This window comes from Typopeltis vanoorti, chromosome 8, assembly GCF_054136105.1.
Source record: "Typopeltis vanoorti isolate ZY-2024b chromosome 8, IOZ_Tvanoo_1.0, whole genome shotgun sequence".
Classification (NCBI taxonomy): Eukaryota; Metazoa; Arthropoda; class Arachnida; order Uropygi; family Thelyphonidae; genus Typopeltis; species Typopeltis vanoorti.
The window spans coordinates 37,554,057-37,574,020 of NC_143556.1; the positions used below are offsets into that span (position 1 = coordinate 37,554,057).

The following is a 19,964-nucleotide window of genomic DNA, read 5'->3' on the forward strand; positions in this document are numbered from 1 at the left end:
GAACTAGGATTTCTATTTCACTCAAGATGTTGCTTCACCTCTGAATAGCTGTTGACCTTACACAAATCATACATCCACCTAGCTATTGAATACTGCTCTCTCACATTTGGAGTAGTTGGGCCCTAAGAGCTCCCTTAAAATGTTTGGCTCAATACAGAGGACGGCTATTAGATTGATTAATAACCCATCTCTTATCAACTTACTCCTTCCACTTTTGCACAGCCATAGGATGTGTAGTCTATAAATATTTCCATGACAAATGTTCATCTGAAATAGTTTCAATAATTTCCTCACCACTACTAAGTCCATTGGGAAACATATGCAGCTGCTGGCCAACATTCCTTCACAGTACATCTTGAAACCCACAGAACAAGTTTCTTTTCCTCCTCCTTCATCTCTGCTATTGCTGTTGTATTGTAGGACAGTCTTTCCCCCATGTGTTTCCCAAAGAATACAATATAGAAGTTTTAAATCAAATGTAAACAAGTTTCTCCTTTTCCACCCTACTACCCATACACGGTACTAATGTATTATAAGTTGATTAACCAACTCTTGTGTATGGGCTCAACACACACACACACACACACACTGCTGGCCAATATTCCTTCACAGTACATCTTGAAACCCACAGAACAAGTTTCTTTTCCTCCTCCTTCATCTCTGCTATTGCTGTTGTATTGTAGGACAGTCTTTCCTCCATGTGTTTCCCAAAGAATACAATATACAAGTTTTAAATCAAATGTAAACAAGTTTCTCCTTTTCCACCCTACTACCCATACACGGTACTAATGTATTATAAGTTGATTAACCAACTCTTGTGTATGGGCTCAACACACACACACACACACATACATTAGCAGTCAAAATTTTCTAATCTATTAAATACTAATTTACTTTGATTATACATTACTTTTTTTTTTTTAAACCTTTCTTCTGTACCTAACAGAATTTGAATATTTCTCTCTGTGTCAATAAGAATTTGATTTACACTTCTGTCAGTGCAAGAAGTACAAAATGATGATCATTCAAGCCACTTCCCCCATATTGAAGTTTGAAATTGTTTATTGATACCATGCTAAATATGAATTGTAACATGACAGAAGAGTTGAAAATCACTCTGACCTCTTCATCATCCTATCCATGAAGCTCAAGTATCCTGCAATTCAGCTATCCTATTAGTGAAATCATCTGTATGATAACATACATTCACAACTTCAACTGACTCCCCTTTTCCAACCCCAGTGATCAAGCTGGATAAGATATATAAGTTTCTACTGTAAGAAATTACCTAATGCAAATTGTATATCTAGTACCATTATATTACCCTTGATCCATTTTTAACCAGTTCTCCTTCCAGATACACCTTAGCAGCCACCCTCCTCTCAGTAACCCAGTCACAATCTTGTGCAAGTTTTCTCTCATATAGCATATGAGATTCCTCCACCCACTCCTAACCTCGTGTCCTTTGCTACTACAAAGGTACTAAGTAGGATGATCTCCGGAAATTTTACTCTTCTTTCCGTGGTCTGAGTGAGTCACCGAATTATTCTCACCAACATGAAGACCATTCCCAATTCCACCCAAAATTCCATCTACTTCATGAGGCCCGAGTGCTGAGCAGTAATGGCACCACTGCTACTGCACTTGAAGATAACGCCAACCTTCTAGCATCACTCTTTTCTTCCTACATGGACAATGCAGGAAAATTGTCTCCTACCATACCAGAAACTAATCACCATGTACTGCTTGTGGAAAGTTTATTTTTCACTTGGTCAGACTATAATAAATTTAGTTTTATCCTTTATCCAAGTGTGTGCAAACAAAGTTTGTGCCTGAAAGTATCTTCAGGACTGGGGTAAAGTGGTACAACACCAGGCAACTCCTTGCAAAGGTGGAGCAAGCTACCAACACTCCTATCTCAGTATCTCCCATAATGCAAAACACATCTCCTTGTGGATATGTATAATGTTATGCATTAAGGGAAGGGCCACTACCCAGACTAGTTTCGACCTTTATTGAGGTCTCTTCAGTGGGAGCCAGGCCCAAGTGGAGATACCAGGCAGATGCATTAGCAAGGTCATCTCCTCCTATAGGAGCTGCCAAACAGTGTGCCACCTTTTTATTAAATTACTCTGGATTTAGAGAAAGATGTTGAAAGTTTATTTTTCACTTGGTCAGACTATAATAAATTTAGTTTTATCCTTTATCCAAGTGTGTGCAAACAAAGTTTGCACCTGAAAGTATCTTCAGGACTGGGGTAAAGTTGCCCGATGTTGTACCACTTTATCCCAGTCCTGAAGATACTTTCAGGCACAAACTTTGTTTGCACACACTTGGATAAAGGATAAAACTAAAGCTAAAAAATAAATGGATAAAAAATAAATAAAAAACGGATAAAAAATAAAACTAAGTTTATTATACTGCTTGTGGTGTTTGAGGGGAAAAAAAAATAGACATGAGAAGAATACTAAAAGCTGCTTCCTCCACTACACTTATCCCATTGCATTGACAAGCACATATTCAGCCTTATAATAATAATAAGCTAATGCCTTTTTATTCCCTTATCAGGAGTAGGTGAGACCTTTTAACCCTATCTAGCTTTTGGAGAGTGAGTGGACATTTCACTCTCCACTGATAGCCAATCATAGATATCTTGCCCAACTATCACTAATTATATGTTGCCACTGATGAAGAGACCAGCAAGCAAGTGTTGCCATCTCTCTCTTGGTACCTAACCCTAACAGGATATGTTACTGTCTGAATTAATGTAGGTTCGACGGTCGTTTTTCTTCAGGATGAAAAACCCAAGTTTCAAATTCCTGGAGAAAAAAACTGCTTGCCATATTCAGCCTTTTCCAAAAAAAAAATAAAAAATAAAAGTCTGACATCGAATTACAGACCAATTACCGTTACCTCTCCAAAATAATGAAGAGAGTAATCAGTGGTCAACTTCTCCACTACCTAGAAGCTTTCCATTTAATCATAACCACAAGTATGGACAGTATGGATTCTGCCAGTCAAGATCCACATTATCCACATCAATATCCACTACTAGATACATATCAATGGAGGAATGTACTGCTGATGCTGCTCTTAATATTTCCAGAACTTTTGATCCTGTTGAGCATAGAGACCTGCCAACAAACGGCCATCCTTTGATCTACCTGCAGTCCTCTGTGATTGGATAGATTACTTGATCTCTGATCATTCACTGAATGTTATGGTAGATAACTCCCTCTCTTCGAGCTTCATCACCAATGCATTGCCTGAGGGCTCTGTTCTATCATCTACCCTCTTTCAGTCACCACTAATGCTATTCACAACTTTGCTGATGATAGCAAATGAAGAGGTGCACTTCATTCACCTCTTCATTTAACAAACTATGCAGTGTACAGCAGACATCCCAAGCTTCAAGGTCATCTGTAACCAGTGCTTTTGAAAAACGATCTCCATACCATCCTTCAGTGCAGTGAGGATAGATGAGGATATTTTGGTCACCTGCAGTTTTACCTTAATGCCGTCCTTTTTTTCTTGCAAAAGGAATCTCAACCCACTTATCCTTAATAGTACACAAATTGCCAAAGTGAATTAGATTTCACTCCTTGGATTGGCATTTACCTTCAATCTCTCCTGTTATAAACACGTCAGTGGCTTCTTCAGCCTAAAAAACTTGTCATTCTTTTCTGTTCAAGATGATCACCCATCCAGCTACTAACTCTGTATACAGATACCAAATCTGTCTATCCTTAGAATACTGTTTACATGTGTGATGCACCTAAAATTCCTCTCAAAATTCTTTCTTGATGTTGTCCAAAGGAACTTCAACTGATAAATGATTGCTCCTACACAGATTCACTTCAACCCCTATATAATAGATGCAATGTTTCAGTTCTGTGCCTTTTTTACAGGTACTTACATGGTCACTGTTTCACTAAACTGGTAATAATCATTCCTCTTTTTTACAGTTGGGCCTGTTAAAACAAGAGCAGCAACTGCTCAGCATCCCTTTGCAGACACACTAAATTTGCTTCTCCTCTTCCTCTTTTATTTCATCTACCTCTTTTCTCTAGAACAACCTTCATCATAGAGTATTCTCAAACTACTACTGCATCCTACAATGCTTTAAGAAAAATGTCAGTAAACTTTTTTTTTTTTTTTTGCCCAATCCCACCTGATTTCCACATGTGGCTCTGATGTACCTGTAGATTCTTCTGCCTTGCATGTATGGGATCAGTATTAAAAAGAAAGAATCTAGTTTACTTCTGAGATATTCGAAGTTTGAAATACATTATTTGACTCTGTATTGCATGGAGGAAGTAAATTGAGAACCAATTTATGTGCATAAGATGTGGAGATGATGATCCTAGCAGACCAGCTGAAGCTTAAGTCATAGTTATCCAATTGAATGTCAATACCTTCTTTGCCATCTTTTTCCTGGGACAGTTGGTGGTGGGGGGGTCTGCAAATTCACTATAGTGAGTGTCTTCTGTATATAGTCGAGAGGAAGGCCTTGATATAATGGTCAGAAGTTTAATTTTAAGATTAGTTATTTAACTCAGAAATGATAGTCTAATCCAGGGGTTGGCAACCTTTTCGGACTCATTCTACTTTTATTGTTAATGATCGGGCCACAAGTGTTTAATTAAGAGAAAATAGTGATTGAAAAATACTTAATTTATCAATTTTTATTGTGTCAATCTTAAAAAAACACAGAAATATTTAAAGTACGAGATTACGAGATAAAGTATAACATTCTCGTAATGATGTCTGGTATTATCTTCTTTCATAACAGCAACACTTTTATGACAAATAAGACAAAGAGGCTCACCCCAATTTTCAATAAAGAAGTACTTGCTGTTTCATTCATCATTCCTTAATCTGCAATTTTACGTTTTCTTGAACCAATTTTTGAAACATTTTTAACAAACATACTTCCTCTGGAAATAATAGCTGATGTTACTGAATTATATTAAAAGACAGACCAGGGAACGAGACTGCAAAAGTGTGCCAAAATCTCGGTTATTGTCGGATGAAGTTGCCTTTGTTATCCCCACTCATGATGACTCACACCAACTTGTATGGGTATATCAAACTATAGGTATAAAATTATTTTTAATTTATTATTCATGGATAATAAATTAAAATAAATTAAATTAATGGTCAACCTTTCATGGATTGCCAAAAATGTACATTTGGGCCGCTGATTGCCGACCCCTGGTCTAATCCATGAATCATTTATAATGGATAGATATTGCTGGAAATGCTTAAATATGGAATTCATAAAAATTTCACTATTACAACACTGGATAATTAAGAGTGCCCAGTTGGAATGTGAAATCTCAGCTCATGGTAGCAAAAATATCATTATACCTTGCCCATATTTTTTTTTTTTTTTTTTTTTTTTTTTTTTTTTTTTTTTTTTTTTGTTGAATTTCTGAGAAATAACTCTCAAGCATGTGATGGAAGTAACTCGAGGCCTTAGTGTTGGATGTGAAGATATCCTCACAGGATATGGTTGTTAATGAATTATCAACATTGTCACCAATTAGTGAGAGTGATCATGAGGTACTGATTTGGGAGGTGGTCAAATAGGAAAAGTTACTGTCAAAAAGGGATATGCAGAATTATAAGATGGGTGATTATGAGAAGCTGTGTAGATAAAGAAGCTGATGGAGCATGGAAATTGATTAGGAAGATTGGCAAGCACTGTACTGTATACTAAGAGTTAAGCAAATAAATTGAGTAGAAGTAAAATGGATGAATGGCAAAATCAGGCAAAGCATTTGCAAAAGATGTTATGGAAGAGGTACAGCAATCAGTAGTGATCAGATGCATGAGGAATATAAAGTACAGGCTAGAAAGGTGATAAGCATGCTAAAGAAAGAAAGAAGAAAGTGGAGTATGAGAGGATATTGGCCAGTGAAGCCTAAGATAGCTCAAGGGAATTCTTCTGCTATATGGCAAGCAAGAAGAAGAATTATGGTAGGGTGACATTGGTGGATAGTTCAGCAGAGTAACCACTGCAAGGGATCTAGTAGAGTTATTTAAAGAGTGCTTCACTAATCTATATTATGGTGGTGTAAATAATGCTGTGCAACATGTAGAAGGGTCAGATATTAGGAGAATAAGAGGTGAATGAATCAGGCCTTGATTGGGTTACATGTTAATAGTGCTGTGGAAGGATGACACATTACAACATATTTTTAAGGAATGTGCACAAAAGTTAACTATGCCTTTGACATAGTTATTTAATGAAAATCTTTGGTGAAAATCTTTAGTATTTTGCCTTCTATCCACTCTAAATTTAGGAATGGATGGAAGGCAAAATACTACTACTACTCCACAAGCATGATTCTGGGAGAGATTTTATTATGAGTAGAAAGTTTTTTCACTTGGTTACAAATTAAGTTAAACTTACCAAAAATTATATTCTTGTTTCATCCTTTGTTCAAGCATAAGCAAACAAAGTTTGCATGCAAAGTACTTTCATGACTAGGCTACTCATATATAGTGGCTGATGACCATATAGTTGCATTAGTATCCCATAATGTAAAGCACATATCCTGTCCGATGTATAATGCTATGCATATGGGAAGGGTCACTACCTAGATCCCTACTACATGTCTGGAAGGATGTGTGCTTTGCACTGTGGGATACTAAGGCAATTAATGTGATGTCATTAGCCTATAGATATAAGTAGCCTAGTCATGAAAGTACTTTGCATGCAAACTTTGTTTGCTTATGCTTGAACAAAGGATGAAACAAGAATATAATTTTTGGTAAGTTTAACTTAAGGCTAGTTAGGAATAGAATACATGGTCGGGTGAATCGACATAGGATTCTTTTTGATGGTTAGCATGGTTTGTAAAGAGTACGTTCTGTTTTATCAATCTGTTTGCATTTTATGATAAGATGATGAATGTATTGGATAAGGAAGATTCATACACAGGAATATTCTTGGTCTGTGCAAATGCTTACCTCATGATAGGTGGTGATAATAAATTGGTTAGATGGAATGGAGGTTGGCTTTTTGAACTATACTGGCTAGTATGCGTGATGGGATGGTGTCTCAGAAAAGGAAGGTAACCAGTGTCCCAAGGATCTGTTTTTGGACCACTGCTGTTTAACTTGTTTGTTAATGATGTTTCACATAGGTTAATATGAGTTCATATAGAAATCTTCTGCAAAGTTACAAACATTTATATTGAGCATTGTTGACGTCAAGCTCATCCAGCAAGCAACTGGGTGAGTTTGAAGTTAGTGAGATATTTTAAGCATGCTGGGGATAAGTATGTCAGGAACATGTCTGTGTTGACCAAATTTTTGAGACCATCATTATGGTCTATTTACAGACACATGACTGCTATTTCAGTTTTAGATCTCTTAATGTCTAATTTCAGACATTGAAGGTGATTATAGATGATGAAACATCAGTTTTTCTTCAGCATGATTTTGTTGGCAGTCACACATTTCATTTTGTTTATCATTGAGCTCAGCAAGAACCCATCATGTACATAACATGCATGCACCCAGTGTATTTAATTTGAATGTAACAACATGATGAACCCTTTCTAATAACATATTTAAAACAGGTAACAGCTTCTGTAATATTAATCTTTCTTTCTTCTTCAACAAAACAATGAACTTCTTGATTGAAGTTTGTAATGGTGTTCCTTCTCTAATTGAAACAGCCATATTCATCAACTTGTGATAAGTCATTACAATTTGATACATATTGCTTATCACTGAAGGCTATTATACCTGGGGTGTGGTAGTCTCACTATTTTTCAAATAACCTTTTTTAAGTTATAATTTTAGCTTATCTATTTTCTGATCTCTAAAGTTACTTGCAGACAGTAATTATAATGAAGTATAAGTAATAATTAGATGTTGATAAAGTTATTATTTATAATATAAAGTATTAACACTTATGATAACCTCATTCTTCTGCCTACATACAGTAGTTGAGGAGGCCTTCCTGTTTCAAGGTAATTTTTAACTTTTTAAGATTTTTTAATATCACAAATGACATATCTACATGGCTAAATGACATATCTGTTTTGAATGTCATTTGTGATTCTTTTAAAATCATGTTAGTGTATAATTGAATTTGCATGAGTACCAATTTTTTTGTGTATTTATTAATAAAAGAATGAGCACAGTGAAGATATGTGTTATATTTATTACTTAGAAAGGTAAATACAGTTATGATTTCTGAAACATAAGTTTTGTGTAGCTCCTGATTTTTAGATACTGCTGTTGAATAGCACAACTTAGTGAGACTGGTGCTGCCTAAGTGTTACTAACTGACAAGACTAAAAAATCAAATGTAATTATTTTAAAATTACAAAGTAAAATTTATTTTTGAAAGGTATCTGGATATTCTTGAGATGGGATATTAAGGCAATGATGTGAAGTCATCAGCTTCTATATACAAGTAGCCTAATTGTGAAGATACTTAATGCACATACTGTTTGCTTACACTTGGATAAAGGATAAAATAAGAATATTATTCTTGGAAAATATAATTTGCTTTCTAACCAAGTGAAAAAAATTTCTACAACTATCTCTGATCCAGAGTATTTTAATAATAAAGTGATACACATTTTTTACTACTTGTATATGGAAAATATATTATATCTGCATTAATTCATCCTTGGTATTTCTTCTGGGTCTGGCTTCCACTAATGATATTTTAATAATGTTTGTCTTTAGGCTTTATTTTGGGGAGTAGAGTGATTCAGCTTGGTGTTAGGTTTTTTTGCTGTCACTGAGTAGTGCCACCATTGAGAGTTTGAGTTTAGGAGCAATCCTTTTGGATCACTCAGTGAGATTTAGCATAATCTTGTAAATCACTGAGTTTTTGGAGAGGTACCCCTGCACTTTAGTTGTACATCAATAAAGGTTGAAACTTGTCTGGGTAGTGACCGCATCCATAATGCATAGTGTTGAAAGTTTATTTTTCACTTGGTTAGAGTATAATAAATTTAGTTTATTCCTTTATCCAAGTGTGAGCAAACAAAGTTTGCGCCTGAAAGTATCTTCAGGACTGGGGTAAGGTGGTACAACACCAGGACACTCCTTGCAAAGGTGGAGCAAGCTACCATCACTCCTATCTCAGTATCACCCATAATGCAAAACACATCTCCCTGCGGATATGTCTAATGTTATGCATTACGGGAAGGACCACAACCCATAGTTGTGGGAGATACTGAGATAGGCGTGTTGGTAGCTTGCTCCACCTTTGCAAGGAGTGCTCTGGTGTTGTACCACCTTACCCCAGTCCTGAAGATACTTTCAGGCACAAACTTTGTTTGCTCACACTTGGATAAAGGATTAAACTAAATTTATCATAATGCATAGTATTATGTATGTCCAAAAAGGTGTTTATGTTTTGCATTATGGAATACTAAAGCAGTTGATGTGAAGTCATCAACCTCTATATATGAATAGCCTAGTCATGAAGATACTTCATGCACAAACTTTGTTTGCATACACTTGGATAAAGGATCAAACAAAAATATAATTTTTTGGCATATTCAAATTAATTTGTAAACAACTGAAAAAACTTTCTATATTTTATAGCGTACTTTGATGGAAAGTCCTTATCAGCTTTACAAATATCAGTGATCACTTCACTAATAGTACACTGTTAGTACACATAACAAATGCTATCAGAATTTTCAGTATACCAATGGAAAAGTTGGGATAGATTGATGTTTGTCATTCAAAAGTGCAAATAAGCACTATACAGTTCTTGCTGAAACTAGCATTATAACATGTGGCTTTGATTGTGCAACAGTTGCTTGTACTATAAATAGTGACTATAAAGATCTGTGAATAATGACTATAAAGCATCTGTGAGAAAGTTTTTGTTGTAGAGTATTGTTTTTGTCATATGAAACCAGTGATATCCTTTAATTTTATACAATTGAATACTTTATGTAGATCTATAAAGCACATAAAAACCAGAGCCTTATATATTATTAGTTGTTTCACTTCAAATATTGTATCAGTTTAGGATCTTCCAAATCTTAAAACTTGTTGATCATTTAATATTAAAGATTTGTTTATAATTTCTGATTAAGTTTTCTACAGATTTTCGAGGTAGTTGGTAATTCCTCTCTAATTATTTAGACCTATTTTTTCTCCATTCATCTGGTATTTGTTTTTTATAAAGACACATTTTTTTTAATAGTTAACTGAAATACTATTTCTTTTCCTTCAATTTTAGCAACTCATTCTGTATTTTTCTATTTTGGCTATGCTTCTGTTTCTGATTTTTCTTAAAATGTTTTCTATTTGTTTTGATGTTATTTCTAAGTCTTTTTCATATTTCAGTCTTCATACAGTTTAGTAAAGTGTTCTTCCCAATATTTTTATTCTTTTAAGAGTATGTTTGTGAGTTGTTTTTAATCATTACCCCATAATTCCCATTTTATTTCCTAGATTTTGTAGTTTCATTTCTTTTGTATCTGTTACACTTTTCTTCATTAGATTTATCTTGTAGAGAGACTAAAAAGCTTTTTTTGTTTCCCTTTTGTGCCAATAGTTTAACTTCCTATGAGTACCTAGAAGCCCATCTTTTCCTGTTTTATTTCCAACAGTTTCTCTCCCCCCCCCAAGCTTCATATATTTGCATGTTTAATATTATTTTTTAAAGATTTCCCAGCTTTTTCACTCGGTTCTGTGTTTTAACTGTTTGTTAACCTTCTCTTTATTCTTCAATGATATACTGTTTAATAATTTCTTATAACAGTTTGACCTTGAACTTTTTTTTTCTTTAGTCATTAATTGGTGTCTTATTTTATTGAATTTTTTTGAATCTTAATTTTCAAATAAGTAATGTTTGTCAGTTCCTGTATCAGCTGCTGTTAGAATTTAGATATCAGTTGTTTCTTCAGGTCTGTTGCTGATAAGTTTCCTAAGGTATTTATACTTGTTATTTTATGATTTTCTTTATGTTGCTAGAATGTTATTTATTCTCTACTCATTTTCTGTACAGAACTACAGTAATTTAATTCCATTTTAATTTTGCACTGGTTTGTTAAATCTCTGCCATATTCCTAGTATTATTTGGTACCCATTGTTTGCACTTAAATCTCTGGCTATAATGATAATTTCTGTTGATTTTATTTGATTTATTTAATTACTTAAACGATTTTTTTTTGTTGTTGTTGTTCTTAGTATAGAACTTATGATCGAGCCAAAAACAGTATAAGATCAAAAGGAATGCAGAAAGTGAATAAACAAGAAATGCATGAATGAGCAAATTTATTTACATTACAACCACAGATAAGAAAGAATAAGAATAAAGTCCAGTATAGTTTGTTGCTTTGAGAGTTGTTGACATTGGGTTATCACTGTTCCAGTTAAGCTTTGCTATTCAGTAGTAGTATTTAAACTTAATATAATGTAATTTAAAAAGTTATTGAACTTATTTGGATGCTCAACAATAAATCAGCAAATAATCTTGTCACTTTTTTGGTAATATGTTGATGTTGTGCTAATTTAACTACAATTTTACATCCACAATTAACAGTTCAACGTAGTAGGATATGAATTCAAGGGAGAATTAAAGCATACCACACAGTGCTGGCCAATTCAATTTCCATCGCATCCTGCAGTTATCCCATTCAGACTGTAGCATATTCCTATTAAAACATCTTATTTCAAGTCATCCCACAGATTACAGATTTGAAAGTTTCATAGTATAAACACTGCTTTAGGAATAAAAATCCTTTATTATAAATAAAGTTAATGCTCAGTTAATTTTTTTTTTTTGATGAATCCATCTTTCATTTGGCATTAAATCATAATATGATGATGCTCTTTTGTCATATAAGCATATTCTATTTCTATTTATGCCTCTTCTTTTTATATTTCCCTTTACTTTCCTCTAAGAACTCAGGCAGCTATTAATCAACATCCATTTACTATCCATCTTCAAACTTAATGTAAACCAGCTTCTCTTCTTCCTCTTCTAGTCAGCCTACCCTTCCTCATATCGTTTTCCCAAAGGCTGTGGCCTCCAACAGTTCGGAAACACATCATCAGATTGCTATGTTTCCTTAATCTGTTACCCACACATGGCACACTGATGTAATGTAGTTGTTTTTTTTTCGCCAGCATTCTTTTGTATGTGAATGTTGTGTGTGTGTGTGTGTGTATATATATGTTATATCCTTCATGGTGATCAGCATTCATTATTCAAATTATGGAAACTTTAACATGGTAGCTGTTTCCATAATTTACATAACGAATGATATCTATCTGTATGTATGTGTGTATAGGTCATATATATATATATATATATATATATATATAGGACTGAAAGATAACAATATAGGGGAAAAAATTATGCTTAATACATGACTAGTTTTGTATTCCTAAAAGGCTTTATTAGGTCATAACATGAAAAGAGAAATACAGAGTTAAGGTACAAATGGGCTGCTGACATTTGATATCATTTTGGATCCCACAATATCGTTGAGCATGTAAACATTGGTATGATCTTGTTTACTCCCAAGTTGGATGGCTGAGGAGTAACAGTGAGAGGTTATAGCTTAGGTTAGTATTAAGGTAGACTGGATTGAGGAAATTTTCTGTCAGTTCAACATTTTTTTCTCTCAAGCTCATCATAGCATCTAAAAATGTTTTTTTCATTTATCCCAGATCACTGAGTGAGTGGTAGAATCTTCATTGTCAGGGCTAGTAGATCAAGAATGTGATTAGCTAAAGCAGTGGCTCTAGTTCTGCTATAGGTAATGTCTCTCACATGCATCTCTATATGTAGTTCAGTGGATTTTTCTATTTCACCAATATGCAGTACATTGCAGTTACACCAAAGACAGTAAATCCCTGTATATCTAAAGCTGTTATCTTTTGGTTTTGGTTTTGCTCTACCAAGTAAGGATTGGATTTTTGTTAGAGAAGTGAAAGAATTGCGAATTTTATATTTCTTGAGCATGTAAAATGGTGAAATCAAACATTTTACATCATTATTATCTTCAGTATCATGAGCAGATGGATTAAACAAGAGCTTATTAATAGTCTACTTATGGTAACTGTTCATCTGAAAGGTTGTTAGAAGAAATTTAGTTCTTTGGTGATCTTTCCTTCACTGATGAGGGAGCAAACACCTCCACATAGCCTTTCAAGGAATGCGGAGAACTGACCACAACTTCTGACGTATTGTCCAATCCTCACCTTCTCGTGGTGCACTCTGTTGGGTATTTACCTGGATACTGAACGAACGAGGATGGGTTGGCAGTTTGGGATTTAGCTGACCAAATTGTATTCTTATTGGCTTAAATCATAATACAAAATGATGGTACAACATGACAAAATTTCATGCCGGCTGGAGCGTTGCCCAGTTAAACAAGGCCCCCGTTGTTTTTGCCAGGGAACCAGAACAGCGAAAAGTCAGCTACTCGAACAAATCTGAAAGAACACCCCAACTCAACATAAAGATCAGTACTATCAACATAAGAAGCCTGAATGGCAAAGAAATGGAGCTAGCTGAGGAATTAGATAAGTACCAGATCGACATAATAGGGGTGACTGAAACAAAAAAGACAAAAACTGGTGAGATATTTCCAAACATTAAATACAAAATGTTATATTCAGGAAATGACAATCGAGGAAAAGAAGGAGTAGCCATAGTATTCAACACAAAATACCAGGCTAATCTTCTTGAATGGCAGGCAGCCTCAAGTAGAGTGATGTGGGCAAATATCAGAATATGGAATTGGACAATGAGACTTATTTATGCCTATGGTCCAACAGAAGGTTCTACTAAGGTGGAGGAATTTTTTGACGCTTTAGAAAAAGCAACTGGCACAATGAAAAGGGAAAAGTTGGTCCTTGTTGGGGATCTAAATAGCAGAGTAGGAAATGATTGTGAGACATACAAAAATATTTTGGGAAAATTTGGAGAAAAGAGCAAAGCCAATAATAATGGCAAATACCTGTTGGATTTCTGCTCAGTACATGGAACGGTTATTACTAACACCATGTTCCAACATAAAAATGTGCACAAATTCACATGGAGAAAAGAGGCAAGGAATAAGAAAAGTCTCATTGACAATGTTATTGTTGATAGTGATGTTTTCTCCCAGGTGCAGGACACCACAGTGTACAGAGGATTTGAAATTGGAAGCGATCGCTATTTAGTCTTGAGCAGGATAAAATTGAATTTCGTATTGAAAAAAATAACATGTAAGAAAGTTTTAAAGCGAATAAAAATTGAGCAGCTCTCAGATATGAACTGTAGACTAAAATACACAAAGATTATTGAAGAAAAAATGAAAGATTTTGAGAACAGGAATCAAACCTTGGAGATTCAGTTGCAAGCCTTGAAGAAAACCCTGATTGATTTAGCCAGAGAGGCATGTGGTGAGGTTTTCTGCAACCTCAACCTTAAAGAGGCAGTAAAGGAAAAGAAGAAAGCATATCAAAAGTTGCTGGCAAATAAGTCAGCTTGTGCTCTTAGAGAATACGGAGACTAATGTAAGAAAGCTAAACACTGTGTAAAACTAGCTAAACAAAAGTCATGGGTGGACTTTGGCAAGAACATAGAAAATAAATATCAAGAAGGTGGCAAGATATTCTGGGAGTTGTTGAAGAAGCTTAGAAATGGAGGAAAGAGTGCTGTAAAAGGAGTTAGAGATGATAAAGGTTAGATGAAAACGGGAGATAAAGATATCCTTGAAGTATGGAGTAATTACTTTGAAAAATTGCTAAATGAAACAAGCAGTGATAGCACAGTGGTAAAAAACACTCAACAGGCATACAATCAGGAATGCATATCCATACTTGAAGTAGAAAAAGCCATCAAAGGCTTGAAATGTGGAAAGGCAGCAGGAGGAGATGATATTCGACCAGAAATGCTGAAGTATGGTGGTATAAAAGTCTTCCAGTGGCTGCACTTGCATAGTTCAGAAAGCCTGAACAGAGGGAAGACTTCCCGATGATTGGAGTACAGCTCTAATAGTACCCATATATAAAAAGAGAAATAAAACTGAATGTGAGAATTACAGAGGTATTTCCCTACTGGGTGTTCCTGGCAAGATCTATGCAAGCATACTTGAGAAATGGTTGAGAAGAATTGTGGAAGAAAAGCTTGGTGAAGAACAAGCTGGATTCAGGCCAAATAGAGGTTGTCAGGATCAGATCTTCACTTTACAACAAATAGTTGAGAAAGCATGGGAATATAACAAAGATCTGTATTTAAGTTTTGTCGATCTGGAAAAGTTATATGACAAGGTGCCAAGAGAGAAGCTATTCAATACGCTACGGTTATATAGTGTCAATGGGGCATTATATCAAGCAATACTTAGTCTGTATTTGAGTTGTATGTCGGCAGTTAGAATTGAAGGAAATACAGGAAGATGGTTTAATGTTAAATCTGGTGTGGGACAAGAATGCACATTATCCCCTCTGTTATTCATTAGCTATATGGATCACATTATGAAGGAAAGTGGTATTAAACTTGATATCAGAATTGGAGATGTTAATGTCAGCTCTTTGCTTTATGCGGACGGTGTTATACTTCTAAATAAATCCACTACAAGTTTGCAAGAGTCCCTGACTAAATTGAGTAACTGTTGTAATAGATATGGTATGAAGATCAGCATTAAAAAGACAAAGACAATGAAAATAGGTAGAATTGTTGAAAATGTGAATTGTGTTGTGAACGGGGAACCTGTGGAACAAGTAAAACATTTCAGCTATTTAGGCACAATTTTTACTGAAGATGGTAAATTAAATATAGAAATAGACAACAGAATCAGCAAAGCTGGTATGGGGGAAGTCAATTGAATAAATTCATATGGAATAAGAGAAAAATTAGTCGGAACACTAAATTAGCTGTATTGCTAATTAGCTGTATTTTATGGATCTGAGAACTGGATCAAAAGTAAAACACTTGACCAAAGTCCAGAGACTGCAGATATGAGAGTCTTGAGAAAATTTAGAGGCATGAACATATGGCATCAATGGCAATATCATATTAAAAACGAGGATATTAGGAAAGAACTTGACATTGTCGGCATCCATAGGGAATGCATTAGTAGAGCTAATCTCAGGTGGTATGGTCACTTAAACAGAATGGGCGAGGAAAAATTAGCAGAACAAGTGTTCTCTCCAGGTTGGCAGAAAAACGACCCAGAGGAAGACCATGATGTAGGTGGATTGATACGGTACAATGTGCCTTAGACAATAGAAATATAAGATTTGATAATGATAATATTGGAGTCTTGACAAGTAACAGACTGATTTGGAGGAAAATTGTAGATAGGAAGTTAGTAATGATGTAAATTTTTCGTATCCTGTACACCCCTTGAGGGTACATGTCAGGAATTTGATGATGAGAAATGATGCCAAGTTTTTTTTTTTGGGGGGGGGGGGGGAGGAAGAACCTGTGTTTCTTTAAATGTACAAATATTTTGATTAGAAAGTTTTTTATTAATTAAAAAACTTTGTAATCAAATTGTATTTTGTCCAGCCAGCTGCTGCTATACCATTTCTCTTACTATCTGAATATGTTCAGGTCTTAGTCATATTGAATAGCTCCATCTTATTAATGCATTTCAAGTATAATAAGATGAAATTCCTATTCAGTACAGCCACGTTGACACTCTCAGTGAGCAGTGGCTTAATCAGTGAATTAGTCACGGTGACCCTATTTCTTGAAACTCTATAAAGGCATTATGAACGGAGAAGTGAGAGCTTTGTACCATAGACTCAAGAACATAACTGAAATAAATAAAGTAGAAAACTTATTTGTCAGATATTTCGACCTGAGAATAATGTCATCTTCAGTGGCGAGCTAGTATGTACAAAGTAAAACATTAACAATGGATTATTTAAAAAACATGAGCTGTACGATGGTATAAAGAGACTCAATGTAGGTAAGATGTAGTAAATGATATGTAGATGGAGAAAGAGGGGAAAAAAAACTATTGGTGGCTGATAAGAATGAAACCTTCCCAGATTTTTGGCAAAGAGAGAGACAGTCACTCTGATTCAAATTAAAACAATAGTAGAGCACTCTCTTTAAAGTTGCAACAGTGGAGTAGTGCATTCTAGATTCTGTGGTTGATGTAAACCCATGCTGTGCTAGACCAGATTTCTCAGATTTATTATTAATGATATATGACTGGTGTTCATGTAATCTTTCTCCACAGAATGTGCAAGTTTTCTGAAGGAAGAGAGACGGGGGGGGGGGGGGGCATTTACCAAGTTCCAGGGAGAGAAAGAGATTGTTTATCATTATAAGAACGTAGCAACAAGGTGAGTTTGATGTTATTTAATTTAATTGTAGGCACAGATTGTACTTCTTGAGGATTTTTGAAATATATGAGAGAAGCTGTTCATTTGCATAATGCACTGGACATTAAGAAGTTTTAGCTTGAGATTCTATTAGTTAGAGCATATAATATGAGCCCAGTTTAGTAAAGTATTTATAATTTCAGTTTTTTGAGATAGATCTGGTATGGACTGCTACTGTATATAACAACTCGTGAAGGTAGGTTTGTGGTAAGCAGAGATTGTTAGTTTACAAAAAGGAAAACAGGAGATGTCTTTTTGCTAGAAAGTCTGATAAAGTATCATCATGAGCGGCCGAGATTCCAGAGGCATCATCTACATAGCAAACCCAAAAGGATGGTTAGGGTTTTATGGAGGAGAAAAAGATTTCTTTTATGTGTTCAAGATAAAAGTTTGCCTGTGCAGGAGAAGCCCACTTTGACCTATGGGGAAGGGAAGGATCAGTAGCATCTGCTACAGACCTGAGAAGATTATAAGGTTTGTGGATTTTAGATATTTCATATATCCAAGATTGTGTATGGGGGGGAAACTAAAGGGTTTAAGCTTTTTAGTAATCTCAGGAGACCAAACAGTCACTTTAAGAGTAGGTAGGATTAACATCTACCTCAGTAACATTGTTACTTAGAGACATCTAGCAGTCTTCGAGTAACAGTATTTTTCAGTTATATATTCACTAGAGTAGCATTATGTTTGTCTGCTAAATCTAGTGATTATTATTATTGTTTCCCCATAGAGTCTCAACTAGGACTGTAGGCTTCAGTTCCACTTCACTACTTTGTGTTGCTTTTACTTGTTTATTATAATTTATATTGCACCTTTGAAGTTGTCTCTGACATTTGAAATATTGGAAGCATTAAACTGTTATTTCATTTCTAGTGCTGTTTTCATATCATTACACATCCAACATGGGAGGTGGGGAAGGTTTGGAGTTTATGTGGTGAGTTTGACATGCCCTTGAAGCTGTTCAAACACAGTAGTGGGGGAAGTGCCATTTATTTGCATTTATTTGTCTGGACTCTATGAATTGTTAAATGGCAGTTGACTATAGTCATTGTAGGGATTATGACCACTTCTTTAATAAACTATTTAGAAATTATATGCACCGTTGAAGAAAAATGAAATAATTTAAAAACTATTTTACACTTCTCCTCCATCAGCAAATATTAATGTTTGATCTGATATATCATTCTACTTGGCAGAATCATTTGCATAATTCATTTATGCAAAAAAATGAGGGTAGGGGACCATTATGCATTCTCCATGATATACAGGGTGTTCCAAAAGGTATATACAGCTTTGCAGGAGAAGAACAGAGAATAACTAGGAAGATGTACAGAAGCTGAGTGAGTGCCATAATGTAGTGAAACATCAATTTTTGGTCACATATCTTTATTACCAAACGACAACACGACCAAACTCCTAGTAGGTGCACAATCTACATATGGCACAAGAATTTTGTGGAAACAGGCCATGTGTGCATCATCCAAGGTCAACGGGAAGGCCGTGTGCTGCCGATGCTGTTGTGGAAGAAATTCTGGAAAGTCAACCAGACAAGGGTCTCATCAAATTGGAATTCCATGTGACTGTGTTGCTTGTTTTATGACATCATCTACATTTAAGGCCCTACAAATTTACCCTTGTACAACATTTGAAGAAAGACGATAAGAAGATATGCCAGGATTTCTGTACAAAAATGTTCAGTAGGATAGAATATTTTGTTCTATCCTACTGATAGAACAAAACCTCATTTTGTTCTATCAGTAGGATATGATCATTTTCGGTGACGAGTGCACTTTTCACATAAGTGGACAAGTAAACACTCAGACTGCAAAATTTGGGGAAGCGAAAATCCACATGCCATCATAGAACATGTTTGTGGCACCCCAAAGGGGCTAACGTTTTTAGCACCATAAGCAAGAAGAAAGTGTTTGGACCTTCTTTTTATTTAGAGTCTACCATTACTGGTGGCAAGTATCTGGACATGTTACAAGGGTACCTAATTAAGACATCGATGACCATGATGGAAGCTCTTACATTTCCAGCAAGACAGAGCACCACCTCGTTACCTGACAGGCATAAGGTCATACTTCAACACCTGTTTTCCAGGCAAATGGATTGGTAGAGGGATGCCTGTAGTGTGTGGGGTTTTGCAAAAGATCGAGTGTTTGTACCACCACTACCAACCAATTTGAATAAGCAACATTCCAGAATTACTGCCACCATTACTGAAGTTACACCAGATATGCTCTGCTGTGTGTGGCAGGAAATTGATTACAGATGAGACGTCTGCAGAATTACTAGAGGTAATCATATTGAATGTTAACAGTCTGTGTTGAAACTTCAAGCATTATACTACATTTGCAGCTAATAAAAATTGTTCATCTATCACTATTTACCTTCTATTGTCATTCAAAGTTGTATACCCCCTTTTGAAATGCCCGTACTTTTTTTGCATGATTCCTATTTAACATATTCAGTGAATTGTGCATATCTTTGCATCAGGAGTTATTTGATATTTATTTTCTGTAAGTAATATCTCATAGGATATTATTCATGACATAGCCATGGTTAGTTACAATGTTTTTTGGTGTATTATTGGGTTACTATTAGTCAAGGAAAACAAGACATAGAAG

At 35.1% G+C, this 19,964-nt stretch overlaps 1 protein-coding gene across 4 annotated transcripts in view; it reads left to right on the forward strand.

Moving 5' to 3' along the window:
• Positions 1-19,964, forward strand: part of LOC150103934 (formin-binding protein 1-like) — a 405,525-nt gene that overhangs the window by 273,675 nt on the left and 111,886 nt on the right. The window lies entirely within an intron of this gene.